Source organism: Barbus barbus (assembly GCF_936440315.1).
Source record: "Barbus barbus genome assembly, chromosome: 50".
Lineage (NCBI taxonomy): Eukaryota > Metazoa > Chordata > Actinopteri > Cypriniformes > Cyprinidae > Barbus > Barbus barbus.
In genome coordinates this window covers 5288100-5303682 of record NC_136728.1, presented here as the reverse complement: position 1 = coordinate 5303682, position 15583 = coordinate 5288100, and the positions used below count along the sequence as shown (strand labels likewise).

The 15583-nt window shown below is 36.1% G+C and overlaps 1 protein-coding gene across 1 annotated transcript in view; it reads right to left on the bottom strand.

Moving 5' to 3' along the window:
• Window positions 1–15583, bottom strand: part of LOC306868396 (oxysterol-binding protein-related protein 5-like) — a 48410-nt gene that overhangs the window by 21379 nt on the left and 11448 nt on the right. The window lies entirely within an intron of this gene.

Sequence of the window (15583 nt, the reverse complement as noted above, 5' to 3'; positions counted from 1 at the left end):
TCTAACCCACTATCCATCCATCCATCTTTCTATCATGTTTTCCTAGAAAATGACTTACTGTATGAGCCTATTCTTGTAATGAATCATTTAAAAAGACTCATTAACTTTTTAATCCGTTTGAATCAGTCCGTTACTGAAATCTGTCCATTCATCCATTCATCCATCCATCCATCCATCCATCCAAACAATTTAACCCACTATCCATCCTTCCATCTATCTATGCAACTGTCCATCTGTCCATCCATCCATCCTTCTATCAATCTATTATACATCCATCCATCCAACGATCTAACCCGCTCTCCATCCATCCATCCATCCATCCATCAATCTAACTCGCAATCCATCCATCCATCAGTCCATCCAATGATCTAACCCGCTATCTATCTATCCATCCATCCATCCATCCATCCATCCATCATCCATTCATCCATCCATCCAAAAATCTAACCCACAATCCATCCATCCATCCATCCACAACCTAACCCAATATCCATCCATATATCCATATATATTTAAATATTTAAACCCTAAAAAGTACATAATTTACCTTTAAATATTCACTAAATTATTCAGATGCATTTTTTTTAAGATATTCCGGTTTGAAATGTAGGGTTTGCGAAATGTAAGGTTTTCTGTTACATAAGACTACACTTATCAAAGGAGCAAATCTAAGCAACAAGGGCCTTTAATTGCAGCGCATCAAAATCAAGTTCCCAGCATCATTCCTTCTCATGAAAAGGAGCTAAAAATAGCTTTCTGCTGCAGTGTGGGTCTGAGGGGGGTGTGGGAGCCACCGTCTATAAGGTGCACAGTTACAAGCCCCGCTCTACCTCTCTCTCTCTCTCTCTCTCTCTTACTAGAGCTCTGCAGGGTAATGAACCCCACCCTGCATGTGGCCAGGCAGTCAGCTCAACCAATCACAGCTCAGAGCCACAGCTGGAGGGCAGGGCAGGTGGATTCAATTGGCCAGTACATTTGGCTGCTGTTCAGTTTGCTCTGTTTACAAGACTACGAGTGGCAGAGAGACGAAAACACATCCTGAATAGGCTAAACAAAAATAACACCTGCAAGAAGAATGAAGAAAGAAAAACTAAGAACATTACAACAGAGATCTCTTTCAAGACGAAGTGGGAGATTGTTCTTCAATGTTAAATAATTAATTTGACTTACTTTATGCCCCCCAAATATCAAAATTGTTAAGTAAAGTCCAAATGTAAAGGTGACACAACTGTCCTCATAGTGAGAAAAAAAATCCTTATGAAAATTAAATTTAAGAAATCTTAAAGTAGTTTGGTGTAATCTTTTATTATTATTTTAGAAAATCACTTTTTCCAATAAAATTGCTTGTTAAAGGTGAGATCAAAGTCAGCTTGTCCACCCAACAACAGAAACATTTAGGGGATGGATGGATGAAACAAAAAAGTATATATCTTAAAAATCAGATCATTTGACCTTTTAGGATTTATCTTTAAAAAATATCTTAGTAACATTTTAGGATTAAAAAAAATAAATAAAATAAAAAATAATAAATTCAAAATACCTTCCTTTGTGTTCGGCAGAACATAGAAATTCATACAGGTTTGGAACTACTTGAGGGTGAGAAAATGGCAGAATTAGCATTTTTGGGTGAACTATCCCTTTAATATTTGTGAGGGGAAAAAAAAAACCTTTTGGTGCAACAAAGTCATGTGGTCCACCCAGCATGCACTTTATATAAATTAAAAATTCATATATTAAAAACGCTGTGTCGTGTCAAGATCAGTCTCTCTAAATATCACATTGTTTGACATTTTAGAACAGTTCAGATTATAAAATGTAATGTGGTGCAACTCCCCAAAACAATAATATTTATGAACAATAATATTTATCATTATTTTCCTAAATGTTTTTAAATATGTGTTTCAAGATAATATTTTTTTAAGTTAGTTGTGTACACTCAAATGTATTCCAAGTTTAAATATTCTGCTTCATGGTTACACCAGACGACATTTGTAGAGTTATTAATTCTACATCAATCAAAACCGTATGAAATTAAATGTGTGCGGCATAAAGCCCAAGTTGATGGAGCATGTGGAATTTCATGGTCTTATTAAAGCGTTTCAAAAGCTCATTTACTTATGTGACACTTCCTACACTGAAATGGGTAGGGCTAATAATGATTGCAATTCTAAATTTGACAAAATGCCACACTCAATTTTAGATTGAGACGAACAAGCAGATTATTAGGATCTGACGTATGAGAGATCCAGTGGTGGCTTGCAATAAAAGTGCCAGGAAAATAATACACTGCCATTATTCACACAAAAACAGCCTGACGTTTTACAGACAAGCCATTCATTTCTGGTGACATTCTTGGAGGCCCCGTGTTTACAGACCAAAACTGTAAAGAAAAAGGCTTGTTCTGTGTGCTCCTGATTCATGCAAATAGCATACAGCCATTGTTTATATGTTTCCATTCATAACTGGCAGCCATCGTGATGTTGATGAGGGTTTTGACCCTGCATGCCTGCTCTATCATCTACTCCTGTAATTTTTAAACAGAGCTGAGTAAATGAATGGTAGAAGAACTGAACAGAACCACAAGAGCGATGACAAGCTACTGTCAGCACAGTCTAACCAGTGTCCTCCTATGACCCGGCAACTCTGATTTAAGGTCTGGCACTCCACAGCAGCTTCAAAACACTCCCTACTGAGACTTCAGAAGAAAACAACCCTTCATCCTGGCAGCTGACATCTTTAATCAGTTCTTAACAAAGCCAGCAAGGAGACTAAATCCCGAGAGAGGTTGACGTAGCTTACACAGCTATGACAACTGAATGGATCTCAGTGTAAAAGTACCAGTAAAGTTAGATACGGGGGGGTGCCAAAACTTTTGAACTAATGCACCTTCTTTTTTGCGGTCAGTGGGTTAGTGAAATATTTTCAACCAAGGAGGTTCATTCCTAAAATCCAAGGCTGGAATTGTAGCTAAAATATCAAAATTTAAATTAATATTTTTCATCCTAATTTTCAGTATTTATGCATTTGTGATGTTTGTTTTTTTCCTCAGAGGAACCATCATTCTAATCATTCTTACAAATGAAGAATGATCATTCATTTTGAAGACTGTTGCGTTATTTATTTTCATTTTTAAAGAATGCATTATAACAAATGTGTATAATACAACCATGTGTATCTATAATATATTTTATTAAAACAGAATAACATTTCTGGGTTATTATGATGCAAACAAATCACTGAATCAGCATTTTGAACTGATTAACTGAAACACACAATTAAAATGGATCTTATTTGTAGAAATTAACAGAACTTCACAACTTTATTTGCATTTTCTTATTTTCTTTATTTGCAAATGTCTTAATGCTCTTACACTCTTGTATGGAATTGGCCTACTTGCACGAACTTTAAGAAATGAACAAAAATCTATATTTTTAGGAATGTTGGAAAGATTCTTATTTACAATTGAACACACTTGAATGCCACCATAAAATCTTAAATTAAATTATGGATTTCCTTTGAGTTCAGAGTTCCCTAACTGGACTAGGCCCATGTCAGTGAGAAAACATAGCAGACACAATGGATGCTGCATCTGTAGCTACTAGCAAACAACAGTAGCTAACTTTCCTCACAGTTATCTGGCTTAGCATTAGCCTTAAGCAAACCCATTTTAACCCCATGTTTTCACCCATTCAATATCTATTAACTTTGTGATATGTTCCTTTTTGACAGCTGAGCGAACGTCTGTCTGTGGATCAATGGACCGCAGGTGTCCGAATGGACTTCATGCCTGCATCGTCCGGCTAAACTCCATCCTTACTGGGCTTTTAATCCAACTCCTAGCACTGGATTTAAGGCCTGGCCAAATGACCTATTTACTAATGTTGGCAGCACAACAGCAGACAGAGCATGGAGTATCTCACGAGACAAGGTCTCTGACATACATTGCGTGGTGACCTCATTTCCATTATACAGCGCTGCATGAGGTGCAACCGAAGGTGCCACTCAAGCAGAAAGAAACACATGGAACTGGAAGAAACATAAATAAAGGATGGAGACTGAGGTGTACAAATGGATTTAGTGTTGGTTATATAATGGATTGTCAATGCTACTTCTCTGACAATTAAGTTAACGTGAAATCAAAACTGCTGTCAATGCACATTACTGATCTTATTGCACAGGATTAATTAGTAGCACATTATTTCAAATGTCCAAAAAAAAAAAAAAAAAAAAAAGTATTTTATCAAAATGTAGCTTGTTCTGCCTCTGAAGCAACTTTCTTTTCATGTGACACCACTAATCCCTTACTTTTTCTATCCCACTGTTATGATGAATTATTAATAATTATCATTAAGCTTTTATAGAGTTGCACCACATGACATTTTACACTGATCTGCCCTTAAAAGATGAATTTAAAAACAATATATAGAAGTTAGGAGACTAATTGAGCTTGACCAACAGTCACGGGGATCTGTAGGCGTTCTGCCTATTAGTCGCACTACATGACATTCATTTTGCAGACAAATTTTTTAAGCATTCATAAGCAGTGGAAATGACTTTTTCTAAGAAATGATAATAGATTATGCCAAATAATTTTATTATATTTTTTAAGAATTTAATTCTTTTAATAAGGCTTTTCAAGGACAGTTGTACCACCCTGACATTGCATGCATACCAAAAACAGCTAAATTAATTTCAATACAGAAATAATAATGCTGGTTATAGAATAGGTATATTCAAGTCACTATATGTAGGGTAAACGTACCTATTAAGCTCACCAAAATCTACATTAAGACATTTTTAGTGCACAAGATATTGGTTTCAGTACAAAAAGTTATGTTAAAATAAAATATTAATCTTTCACACAAAAATATTACATTTTATTTTAAATGACAAAAGCATTTCAATTATACATCATTAAATTCAAAAAGTCTGGCTGTGCTTAATGGGTACATTTTTGTACCCTTTAAGCACACCCCTGTTCCCATTAAGCTCACATCATGTTTTATTAAAAATTCTTGCTTATTTTAAGGACATTTTTTAAAGAATAATTATACAAATATATTTTTTGAAGGTACAAAGTCAATCACAAAAAAAAAAAAAAAAACAGAGCACTAAAATCAAGCAACGAGGCATTCAATTTGATCAGTTATATATTTATAGTGAAGTGTCATTTAAGCACATTACAGAATCTAGACTAGTCCACGTTCAACTAAGTAACACATTTAAAAATGGGGATGAACACAGAAACTAGCCTCATTATGAAATGTATTTTTAAATGGATGTCAGCTTATACACTCACCTAAAGGATTATTAGGAACACCATACTAATACTGTGTTTGACCCCCTTTCGCCTTCAGAACTGCCTTAATTCTATGTGGCATTGATTCAACAAGGTGCTGAAAGCATTCTTTAGAAATGTTGGCCCATATTGATGGGATAGCATCTTGCAGTTGATGGAGATTTGTGGGATGCACATCCAGGGCACGAAGCTCCCGTTCCACCACATCCCAAAGATGCTCTATTGGGTTGAGATCTGGTGACCGTGGGGGCCATTTTAGTACAGTGAACTCATTGTCATGTTCAAGAAACCAATTTGAAATGATTCGAGCTTTGTGACATGGTGCATTATCCTGCTGGAAGTAGCCATCAGAGGATGGGTACATGGTGGTCATAAAGGGATGGACATGGTCAGAAACAATACTCAGGTAGGCCGTGGCATTTAAACAATGCCCAATTGGCACTAAGGGGCCTAAAGTGTGCCAAGAAAACATCCCCCACACCATTACACCACCACCACCAGCCACAGTGGTAACAAGGTATCCATGTTCTCATTCTGTTTACGCCAAATTCTGACTCTACCATCTGAATGTCTCAACAGAAATTGAGACTCATCAGACCAGGCAACATTTTTCCAGTCTTCAACCGTCCAATTTTGGTGAGCTCGTGCAAATTGTAGCCTCTTTTTCCTATTTGTAGTGGAGATGAGTGGTACCCGGTGGGGTCTTCTGCTGTTGTAGCCCATCCGCCTCAAGGTTGTGCGTGTTGTGGCTTCACAAATGCTTTTCTGCATACCTCGGTTGTAACGAGTGGTTATTTCAGTCAAAGTTGCTCTTCGATCAGCTTGAATCAGTCGGCCCATTCTCCTCTGACCTCTAGCATCAACAAGGCATTTTCGCCCACAGGACTGCCGCATACTGGATGTTTTTCCCTTTTCACACCATTCTTTGTAAACCCTAGAAATGGTTGTGCGTGAAAATCCCAGTAACTGAGCAGATTGTGAAATACTCAGACCGGCCCATCTGGCACCAACAACCATGCCACGCTCAAAATTGCTTAAATCACCTTTCTTTCCCATTCTGACATTCAGTTTGGAGTTCAGGAGATTGTCTTGACCAGGACCACACCCCTAAATGCATTGAAGCAACTGCCATGTGATTGGTTGATTAGATAATTGCATTAATGAGAAATTGAACAGGTGTTCCTAATAATCCTTTAGGTGAGTGTATATAGTCTCTTAAGGCTGGAATACACTACATGATTTTTACCCTGATTTTTCACAGATTTACAGCCTGGAGAAGTTGATGCTAGATGCCAAAGATCAGGGCCAGTCTGCAGATTTGTGTTGACAGAATCCACAGAAAATCGATTAACTCAACTTAAAGTGACAACCATCAGTTAATATGTGAAGTCTGTTTATTAAGTATTTGCATAGAGTTCAATGTGGAAGATCTTAAATAGAGCACACTGAGCTTAATTGGAGCAGCAAAAATTGTATAAATTTCCATGTCATATTTATTAAATACATACATAAATAAATGGTGTAGGTCATGTATTAAGTTCATACATGTTTTAATATGAACAACTATTATTAACAATATCTATGAAATTATACTTTATCTTATTGATGTCACACTGAAGCGGTGCACCCTTTAAACTCACCTTAAAGTAATATGAAATATTTCAAAATTACAGCACTGTAAAACAACAGACCAGCAATAAACTGTCAATTTATAATATTATGGATGTAAAAGTACAAGCCAGTAATGCCTCTGAAGTAATATGTTAGCGTAGCACACAATTTTATACAGCTAGTCAGCTAACTGTGTTCTGTAGCATCTGTGCTATGTTGCTAAAACTATCTTTTGGATCTAACTGTAATTATTTCCCACAACCATGTTCCAGGTTATAATATGCAAAAGTTTGAACATTAATCTCTTAATTTTACAATAAGTAGTGAAACTTACCCCAAATAAAGGCTTAAACATCTAAAAAACACACATTTAAGGGGCTCCTCCTTTGGTGAAAGTTTTTAGACAGCTTTCAAAATGGCCGCCAGACAGTGTCAACACATGGAGAGCCATATCTCAGTGTGCAATGATCCGATTGACTTGACATTATAGGATGTATATAATAACAAACACATCAACTGGTTAAGACATCAAGTAGGATAATTTATTTGTTCTTTTTATAATCTGTTCTCAAAAATAGAAGTGTGCTTAATAGGTACGTTTACCGAATTTTTAAAATGCAATTTTATATAAAATAATGGATAGGACAAAAATTTGCATCAACAATATATTGGACCCATGTAACACTTAGTTTTCATAATTTATCATTCACAATGAAAAAAAAAAAAGACTTTTATGCCACTGGATATCGTAGTTACACAAAAAGTGTCACATTATAGAAGTAAAAGCAAATTGTGTTTCATGAAGAGCTGCAACAAAATCGATAATGATAAGCCCATCAGCATTATAAGTGCATAATATAAAGCATAAAATATAGAAAAAAGGCTTTATAATCTGATTAATGGAAAAATAATTGACCTATTAATCAATCAAATCAAAATAACTGCAAGTTGTCACCCTAGTTTCATGCTGACCTGGCCAAAAATAACTCTGCCTTTTTGTTGGATTGCAAACTGTTCCAAACAACCGGGTCAAAGGTGTTGGGTTTCTTACGACAAAAACAACTAAAACTCAAAATCCCAACGCATCATGATTTTAAACTGGTTAAACTGGCTTCAGACCTGACACTGCTCCAGTTCAAGGCAAAAATAAAGGCCACACCTTCATATAAGTGGTTAAGTCTGACTAAAGTTTGAATCTAAAGGTTCTCAAGTGTGCTAAAAGGAGATCAGGGTGGTATTTTCAGGCCCTCACATGGGGAAAGTCTAAAAACACTGGCTTCCCACTGAGCGGTCTCTTTAAATAGACTGACAGCATGGCCTCTGCTCTCTCAGCTCCACTAATGATGTGTTCTGCCTCGTGGGCGACCATGACCAATAACAAGGTCATTGAGGGCAAGCTTGTACCTTCATCCTGGGGGCTGACAGTGCTCAGTCCTACTTTCTTGTCTGAGAAGCAGCAATTACAGTTCCTTGAGAGGCTTGATTGGGTGCTATTCAGGGACACAACCACTAAAGGGACTGAGCAAATGTTGTTTTTAAAGGCCAGGGCAACCCTTGAATGCTGTGACTAAACTGCCAAAGGGTCTGCAAAAAAAATATCCTTAAGAAGTCTGGAAACAAAGTCAGATTTGAAAATCATTAAAAGAATAGCTAACTTAGAAAGGTCTGTTCCTCAAAGTCTGTCTTTTATACCCTTCAGTTCTAAACCGTATCATAATTTTTTTTATTTGAATCAACTGGACTTCAGAACTATATGTCTAATTACTGCTCAAGATTTTCTATAATGACTTCAAGGGATCGTTCACCAACTTGGGGGTGAGTAAAGTTAGTTCCAAACAAACTTGTATGAGTTCCTTTCTTCAGTTGAACACAAAATATATTCTGAAGAATGCTTGTAACCAAATAGTTGATGGTGGCCATTGACTTCCATAGTATGGAAATAAATACTATGAAAGTTCTTCAAAACACAAAACATGTGATGACAATTTTCATTTTTGGGTGAACTATCCCTTCAAATTTCTTTTTCTTTTCTCACACAAACATATCTTTCATCTTAAGAATATTTGAAATATGAAATATGGTCACGTGAAGTACTTTAGAGTGACTTTTGTGTCGTTTCTGAAGCACAGGTAACAAATTTAGGTTATTGTCGGAACATTGTTTTGAAACGTTTCTATAATGTTGAAATGTCCAGTTTTTTCTTGCTGTGGTTTTAAAGTTATTTAAAGGTTATGGAAACGTTTCTTACATTGTTCTAATAACTTTATTTTTAGCCAAAACATTACATTATTTGAATGTTTATTTTTAATATTCTAAGAGCGTTAAAATGTCCAGTTTTCGTGTTGTGATAATAAAATGATTTAAAGGTTACAAAAAGGTTCTTTAGAACATTCAACAAGTACAAATAACATCATAAGGATTTTCCAAGAATTTTGTTCAAACGTTCCATAAATTTTACTTTAAGAATGTTTTGTCTTAACGTTAATATAACTTTATAAAAGAGGCCAGTGAAAAGTTGTGAGAATGTTATCTAGCTAGTCCCTATTTAATTAAACTGCAAGAAAGAAAAACAATTGAAATTAGATTAAATTGCCAGTGCGTTTAATAATTAAATACGAAGAAACAGCAAGTAACACATTGAAAATTTGTAATTTTTGAAAGTTTACAACTTCGTTAGTGTACGTTCCTCAACATTTCTGCTTGCGCGACACACAAGATTAAAGAAAGCTTGGAGAAACAGGTTTGGAAGTTATTTTGGGTGAACTATTCCTTTACTATATTGAGATAAACCAAACAACTCAAAATTGAAGTTCATATTTTATGAACGCAGGCTGTGTTTTGAAACTAGGCCACTGCTGAGGTAGAGCTTTTAGTCTGAGTTTTATTTATTCATCGGCGTGTGATGCATTAGAGACCAGCTAATGGTGCGTCTGTACCTCAGCGCTATTTCCAACAGGTTACAGCGGTTGTGTCTTTCCATCATAACCCAACATCACATCACACACTCCATTTAACACAGATTTTAATGGCTCTTATGTAGGTCAAAGCAGATGAACGCGAATTAAAAGATTTCCGTAAAAGATCTCCCTCCCTCTCCCGCAGCCTCATTTCTGCAGTTTCTTGAGGTTTCTGAAATTATGCCTGGTTTCTTATCTTCCCCATCAGCACTAATTGCAATCAAGTGCAGTGCTACACATAATCAACATCTGATTACACATGTCTGGATTGTAGAGACGAATACCCTTCAAACTAAAAAAATCTGGAGTGTTTTAGTTCATTCACTCCATTTCCCGTTCAACCTCATCAACCTTTAGTTATCAGGATACATCCGGAGAATTTTATCAGTGCAGTCCATACATTCTACTGATAAGATGCAATCATGCAAATAAAATAAAATCATTAAACGATATGACTGCTAACTACAACTGATTTTATTACACTTATGACTTTCATCAAATATGCTTTGCTAAATTATTGCTTAATTACTATACGATTATATTATTACTTTACTATTATTACTAAACATAGACCATGCACCACAAGGGTAAAATGCAAAAAACATAGGTTTAAGTTTTCATAGCCATGTTAACATTCACTCTAAAAAATATTTATTTTAAAGGTTTTTAGTTTAAGAAATTATTAAATTAAATTCTTTCGGTGTTGGAAAAAGCGAAATATCCCCTTGACGAGAGCTTGAATATTCTCAAACGGTTTTCCAATATGACTTATTACCAGAGAATTTCTCAACAGCATCTGTTTCTTAACGTTTTGTTGACACTAATAGGTTCACTAAGACATGAAAGTGCCAAAAGACAGATAAGATGTCCTGCTCTTCTAATAGAGTCAGAGGGAGTATGTGCGCAGAAAAAGGACAGTCTTTCTGCAGCATTAGATTAATATGAGTTTTGCACATGTGCAAGTGCTGATAGAATAATCCTGCAAATACAAGCTCAAGTGTTAAAGCAGAGGATGGATTACCCAAATGTGATGGTTTTTAATCTGTCCTGAAAGAGGACAAATGCTTATGGACGTGATCACTGATGGTTACCTTCAACGTGATGGAAAAAACATCAAGATATTGACCTTCAGCGCCCTTTTCCCAGAGTGGCGTGTCTATTTCTGTCATGATGTCCTCTGAGGTTATTGACTGAATGATGGTCAATAGAGACCAGCTCTGGGCTGCAAAAACGAACACATGGCCATTTGGGTTGGGAGAATTCTAATGCAGCTTCAAGTGTAGATAAGAGTAAATGCATGTGGGCGAACACTCAATTAAAACATTAGTGGAGGTGGAATTATGAGCTATAAACGTCTTGTTCCTCTCGGAGAGGTCAAATCACCTGCTCTGGTCCCCATTGTGTGGTTTGACATTGTTTGAATCTGATTCTCCACTGGGACTCTATCTAAAGTGATCACAACGAATAATGATTTTTAAAGAAACATTTCATCTAAAAATGAAATGTCTTTCCAAACCTGTATAAATTCTTCTAAAATAAACAAAACAAAATACAAACAACTAAATATTGCATTTCCATGCTGCTTTTTCTATACAAAATACATAGGCTGTCAAGCTCAAAAAGGACTGAAAACGCACAATAAAAGTACCTTTAATGCAGCATGCAATTTATATGGACTACTTCAAAAGTACTTCTATTGATTCTTTTGTTCTTTTTAGAACGTAACAGCAACTTGTCAATACAGCTGCACAATTCAGGAAAAACTAAGAATCATGATTTTGTGGTTTAAAACAGAGATCACATTTCTCCCACAAGGTTCTGACAAAACGTTAATTCCTGCAGTCTATTAAAAAATAATTTTGAGTGAATGATTCAATGACTCACTCAAAGACATCACTTGAATTCAATTCATAGTCCTTATAAAAGAGTAGGACAAACATACCTGGATGAATCAGCATTTTTGAATAAATCTCTTAAAAGAATGATTTAATGACTCACTCATAAACACTTCATTAGTGGATGAATCGGCATTATTGAACAAATCTCTTGAAAGAATGATTCAATGATTCACTCAAAGACTTGAAATGATTGAAGTCTATATGAAATGATTCATAAAGACTTCACTTGCTTCTTTCCTGGGTTTTGCATTTTTTTTAAAGGGATCATGTGATGTTTATAGCATATTTCAGTTTAACGAGTCTCACCGTGATGGTGTTTAGTGCTTGTGTGAATGACAAACTGTAAAACCTAAAACGTTGTTACCGTATTTTTTACGGAAGAATTCCGGCAACCACAGCTGCCAGTTTTTTACCGTAAATTTTATGGATACAAGTACGTTTCGATATTTAAAGAATTTGCTACTGACTATTCAAACACGAGTTTTGAGCAGTGTAGAGTAGTGCTTGTTGTTTCTCCGATCACAAACGCAGACATGGTAATGTTTACGCGGCACGGCGCAACACGTAAAAAGACACAATAAGTCATTATAATCAGTAATTATGTCCTCACTGAATGCAAGAAATACCTCGTTTATAATGGGTTTTATAGTTTTAGTCTCGTCGCGCCGGGACACGGCATCTCAATACGGTAAGGGGTCGTAACATTTCTGTCACACGCCGGGACACGGCATCTCAATACGGTAAGGGGTCGTAACATTTCTGTCACACGCTTGAGGTATTCGGCCAATCACAATGAACTGGATAGCTGGCCAATCAGAGCATACCTCGCTTCTCAGAACGATGAGCCTTGTAAAAATCGGCGTGTTTCAGAAAGGCGGAGCATAGAGTTGAAACAATAATGTACTGTATGGGGAAAATAATGTGTTTTTTGAACCTCTAACCGTGTAAACACATTGCATTACACCAAATACACAAAATAATGTTCTTTTTAGCAACATCATATGACCCCTTTAACAGTCACTTGTCAACACCTACTGGCAAAACAATGTAATTGATACAATCTTTATTTGGAGTGTCAAGGCATTTTAAAGAAATGTATTTACTCTATTTTGATTAGATATCACTATTTCTATCCAAACTTTCTGAATCAAGATCACTAGCTTTCAATGAATAATCACGCAGACTGAAACAATATTTTCTTGTAAAACATACTCCACTAATCTTTGTTTTATTTGCTACTTTGAAAAATGCTTTACTTTTTTTTTTTTTTTCAAAAGAGCAGCTTGAATATTCTACTAAATATATATTTTTGTGTTCCTCAGAACAAAGTCAGTCGTATTGGTTTGGAACAGTATGTGGATGAGTAAATGCATTTTAATTTTGAGTGAACTATTCCTTTAACTCAAAATAAGGTCAAATGTATAGTTGACGTCAGGGGTTTAATGATCTAACAAATAGTTACATCAGTCATGAGTCATTTTTGGTTTGCAAACTCAAGCTAGTTAGAAGCCAAAACTGCTTGATAACAACAATGCTGATGATAACATGGGGATGTTTCCCCCATTTCCTATTATAAAAATATATAATTCTTACAATGCAAAAGACAATCTTAATTTGTTTAAAAAAAAGTGATCTAAGAATATCAGTTTGGAAATCTGGGACATTAAGAGACCTAAAGACCTCCTTTTATTTAAAGGGATAGTTACTCCTGAAAATCATTTATTCACGCTCATGTCGTTGCAAACCGTTTTTTATCTTAGGAACACGAATAAGGATATTTTGAATATTTCAAACACTTTTACAGTGAAAGTTAATGGGGTCTTAAACAACGCAGACAATTTCCATGGACATTTTTCAAAATATCTTCATTTGTGTTCCACAGGAAAAAGTCAAACAGGTTTTTAACGACATGAGAGTGAGTAAATAACAACAAACAAACAAATATCCTTGCTGCGTGAGATATCCCCTTGCAAATAAAATAAAAATAACTTCTGATCATCAACTTGAAGGGTGACTGGCCCCAAGGCAATGGCCCCGTCTATTAACCTATCGCACAGTTATTCTAGGTCTATCAAGGTTAAATCCTTGAAACCTTGACTAAGTTCTATAAAACTCTGCAAACATAACACAAATCATGTCTGCTCTGTCAATGATTAGATGTCCCATTTACACGCACCTCCAACAAACCAAAACATACAGTCAGGGCTGACAGTAAATCCTGGAGGAATCACTTGAGTGGAACCTGGATTCAAAATGCGTTGAAGTTACAACTACGCTGGGACTGATTCAGCTCATTCATTGTTCCTGGCATTGTTTCTCCTTCTGAATTTCTTCAAAATGAGCTTGCGAGCAAACAATAGCAGTGAAAACCGAAGGGTGAGATAAGCTTCATTTTGAAACAAGTTCTGATAAAATAAGCTGCAGAGAAAATCAGAAGTGTTTCTCAATCCTGCAAGTCGCATGCAAAAACACTGAGGGGAAATGCAGCTGCCGAGCCCCCTCTTATTCCTCTGATAGGCTGAAATGGCAACTGGTGATATTATCTCATTCAGCCAACTCAAAAGCAGAACTGACCTCATGTATCTCCACGCCTTTAAAAAAAACAGCTCCCTGCTGCAGAAATGCAAGCATCAACCAGGAGTTCAACTAACTTAAGAACAGAATACATATTATTCTCTTGGGAAGAGAGTGATTTATACTCCTCTCTTTTCTTGAACTAGGCGGGGTTTTAATGAATATCCCTATTATTACTACTGGTTATTTCACCCTGAACTCAACTAAATATCATCATGCCAATTAGAGAATAAAAGGGTTTGCAGACAGATGAAAATGATAAATTCCACTTTGTTCTGTAGATCTCTGGAAAATCATCTAGTGATGTTTTATTAACAAATTTCGGGAGGAGCACGCGCAGATAATTAACACGGCCAATTCACCATCAGCAATCACTCAGTCTATCCTATCAGCCGAGAGAGAACTTCTATAAATAGACCAAGCCATCTTACCTTCATTCTCTCTACAGTTTCTAGCATCCCACCTCCACCCCAACTCCTCACCATCAGCCCGCTCCTACCCCAGCGTGAGGAGGAGCTCGGGGGGAGCGCTCTGGGTCCGGGCTAAATGCCGAGCTCGGACCCCTCTCCCCGGACAGGGGGAGTGCCCCGGGTTAGGGAGTAATTTACAGAGCTCGGAGCCCTCTCCCCGGACAGCACGCCAAATACGCATAAACCTTGACTCTGTTCATTATACGCAAGGGCGAACTCGTGAACTGCGGTGTGTGAAATTAATGCATTTCAAGGGGTTAAAAAGATTTTTGGCTTTTCAAAACATTTTAGCTAAATTATTTAATGTAATCATGAAAGTAATTTTACGACATTCAATCTTATCTAGCGTAATGCAAATTGTATGTGTACATATATATATATATATATATATATATATATATATAGTGCTGCTTGAAAGTTTTTGAAAGTTCTTGAAAGGGTAGATTCTCATATAAGTCCTGAAAGTAGACAACGAGAACCCAAACAAACAAGTGAGAGAAAAATATTTTCTTTGTCATTTATTTATTGAGAAAAATGATACACTGTTACATATCTGTGCGTTGCAAAAGTATGTGAATCTCATGGATTAGCAGTTCATTTAAAGGTGAAATAAATAGGTATTTTCAGTCAGTGCAATGACTATCAAATGTCAGTACGTGACTTGTTTTATTCAAAGAACAGGGATCTATCAAAGTCGAATCATGTTTGTGGAAGTGAACCATGTCACAAACAAAGGAGATTACTGAGGACCTCAGAAAAAGAGTTGATGTTGCT